Below are 3,561 nucleotides of genomic sequence, written 5' to 3' on the forward strand. Positions count from 1 at the left end.
CCCCGGGCGCAAAGCAGTGTATCAGGTGGACACTCAGCATCCCTCACATTCCTGCATCACTGGACGATAAAAAGCAGGCCTGTGGGTGAAAAGGGCTCAGTTTGCTCTTGATTTTTTTTTTTCATGGCTGACATTTTAGCATATGACGTTTATTCAATACATTAAGAAAGGCTTTAAGCTGTAACACTCCTCTGCGACTTCATACTGACCTTATTAAAGTGTTTTTCAATGTCAAATGTGATGCATGTTCCATGGCATATTTTTGACAAACAGACTTGTTTCTGTATTTAACTATATTTTATTTGCTTTAGTCTTACAGGAGTAGAAAGGTCATTTCATTTTGATATATATATATATAAATAAATGATTGTTGTGTTTTAGGACAGTGCATCACGGTGTAAGATAAAACAGTAAAATAAGAACTGGCCGAAGGTTTTACTACTTTTACACAAGAAATTTAAGTAGAGCCATCTGCTGGCAGTGATGAACCTGTCACGCTGCCTTATGTTCTCACAAAAATGGTAAATGAGCATGAGCAAACAGTAAAATAATAAGGTTATAACTTTACGCATCAAAACCATGTGGACAATTCAAAGGTCACAATGTAAAATGTAATACATACCTCCGTGTAATTCAGTCATTCTATGGAGACTATAGAAAATATTTAATTTATATGTATTTTCTTTAAACATATGGGTCTGGTAATTATTCTGCTGGAGCATCACAGCTGATGCGTACAATCACACTGTGTTGTCATTAAACACTGTGCACAGTACGGTAAGGTATTCACATGTGTGCCTCATGATTTATATATATGAGCTTGAGAGAAAACTTGAGGGCACTTTTGTTTAAAGGTCAGCTGTGTGTAAGCTCTACTGTTCCCAGGATGTGCAGCCACACAGGCACATTTTATATCTGCAGAGGTTTTCAAATATCACAAGAATTACATTTGTTGGTTATCGCAATTAGAAAATGTGATGAACAGCTGTGCTTCTTATGCATCATGGGATAATCTTGCATGGCTTTTATTGAGACATGAAAACAAAACATTTAGTAAAACTGAGCTGCTTTTGCTGACCTCTGGTGGAAGCTGCATTGAGTTAATGGAGTGATTCAGTCTGCAGTTAAGGGGAGCAGCCAAATAAATACATTCAAGAGGTCGGACAAATCATTTACAATGATTATGAGAGATCCATTCAGCAGCACATTAAGACAATGCATTAGGACAGCTAGCACAGTTATAAATGTCCCATATACAAAATCAAAAACAAATCTGAGCCTTTCAAATAAAACATGTAAGTCAGGACCATAACAAAATGTTACAACAGAGAGGTTACATGTCAGTTATATAGATTTATCTAGAGAAATTTACATAACCAGGGCAGCAGGTATTTGACACAGACAGCTTCATGTTGTTTTTTAAGGGTTAGTCACTGTTTTGTGATATATATATATAAGTCTATAAACATCACATCAACATCGCTGGGTCAGCTGGAGCAACCACACAGTACAGTCAGTGAAAGAATTATATTTGTGCAGGAACTGAAAACAAATTGCAGCCTTGTATTGTGCCCCTCAAGAAGTAGTCCATTTATTGTATCATTTCATCGTAGGACCATGATTATGCATATTAATAGTGTGTTAGTGTGCTATGTATGCACAATGTCCTATTGCGTTCACATTTCTTTGCAGCATGGACTCCTTGTAGCACCAGTAGCACATACCACATTTCAGCTGGGGGCAGTGTTGCTCTATAAATACAGCAGACATATTTTCTAACGCTGCACACTGCTAAGTGATTCATAAAGTTTCATGCCTGTGTGTGTGTGTGTGTGTGTGTGTGTGTGTGTGTGTGTGTGTGTGTGTGTGTGTGTGTGTGTGTGTGTGTGTGTGTAACAATGACCCAATCACTTAGCCAATTTACCTCAGCATATAATTGAATTATCTTAGTTTCACTCCATATTGAAGTCAAAAGAGATCCAAGCGTCATCAGCTCCAATTAACCACAATGCATTGTTAGTGAATCATGTGGATTGCTCGCGCAGCTGAAGTTAATTGCCGCTGAAGAAACACTTAAGCCTGTTTGAAACAAAATAAAAGAAATGATCTCTTAAATGTGCCGTCTTCAAAAAGCATCTTTGTCCTTATCAGTGTAGAAACAGTGACTGTTCTCATAGTTACAGTAGAGGTTTAAATCATCGGTGGTTTGTGCACATCCACACATCAATTGCAAATTGACAAGTGGCATTGGTGTGTCAATACTGTACCTGATTGCTTTTGGTCCTCTGTGACTTTATTTCTAAGATAATATTAAAACCTGCTGGTTTCACAGTGAAACAGCACTGAGACTTTTATCGAAGAGTGTTTTGTGGATTGGACAATGTGGCACTATTTTGTAGGTACATTTGCTTCCTCAAGGCTCTGGAGACCTTTAGGGAGGGGAAAATGTTTTCCACCTGCATGTCAAATAGACCTCTGTCCTGAAAAACAACCCAATCTGACCTTTATCACTTCATTTTATCACATGTGAGGCGGGGGGGAAATCCTTCAGGTGTGTTTTTGAGCATTTAATAAGACAGTTTCTATGTTTTCTTTCCTCGCATCAACTATAATACAGTGATTGATTATGGTGACCTTATTTATTAATGCTCATCACAGAGCAGAAACATCCTGTCTGCAACCAATGACAAACCCACACTACACATCTTAAGCTGTGCCCTTGTACTTGAAGCATCCACAGCTTGGCACTACTGGGTATATTGTTCTGAAATAGGCCACGATGACAAGTTGTTCACTAGTGACCGCTGGCAGTGATATAAATTTTTCTTTCTGTCCTGCCTGTTGGCTCTAATGCCAGACCAAGAAAAAAAAAGGTGCTGCTGTGAGCTTTATGACAAAATGTTTTATCCCCCATTAACCTTCACAGAGTGGGTATCAGGAGGGGATTTCAGGTGGAATAAAGCAATGGTGTCAATAGGCAGGTGTGTCACAGAGCTCAATGGAGATGGCAGGCTAGCATAAGGCGCCCTCCGTCCTTCATTTCCCCTCTTTCTTTTGGGGTCATTCCTTAGCCAGGGTCTGACAGCAACTGCTGATAAGAAAATGATTAAGTATCGTGGACTCAACCAAGATCCAATTCATGTTTCTGGTTGCTCTGCAGACTCCAGAAAAGCTGTGTCAGAAGCTTTTTTTTTTTCTAATCAGGAAATCCTAACAGCTTTTTGATTACTCTTCATATAAGCCATATGCGTGTAAGGCTGCCTGACTTACAGCCTGAAATCCATTAACAGCACATTGTGCTTCTGAATGTAGCACATGTTAGAGATTACAGATATGGAGGAGTGTGAAGACTGACTCAGGATCAAAGAACTCTCCGCTTTCTGAAATGGATCAGTCCGAGTTGACATATTGTAAAACACTGACTCTATATACGCACACATACACACACACACACACACATAAACTGTATATTCAAAAGCAGATTTAGCCCACATGGATCAGCAATCGGGCCATGAAATTCTCTGCTTGATGCATCTGGGCACCCATGAAAATGGAAATAGC

This window comes from Larimichthys crocea, chromosome III (assembly GCF_000972845.2).
Source record: "Larimichthys crocea isolate SSNF chromosome III, L_crocea_2.0, whole genome shotgun sequence".
NCBI lineage: Eukaryota > Metazoa > Chordata > Actinopteri > Sciaenidae > Larimichthys > Larimichthys crocea.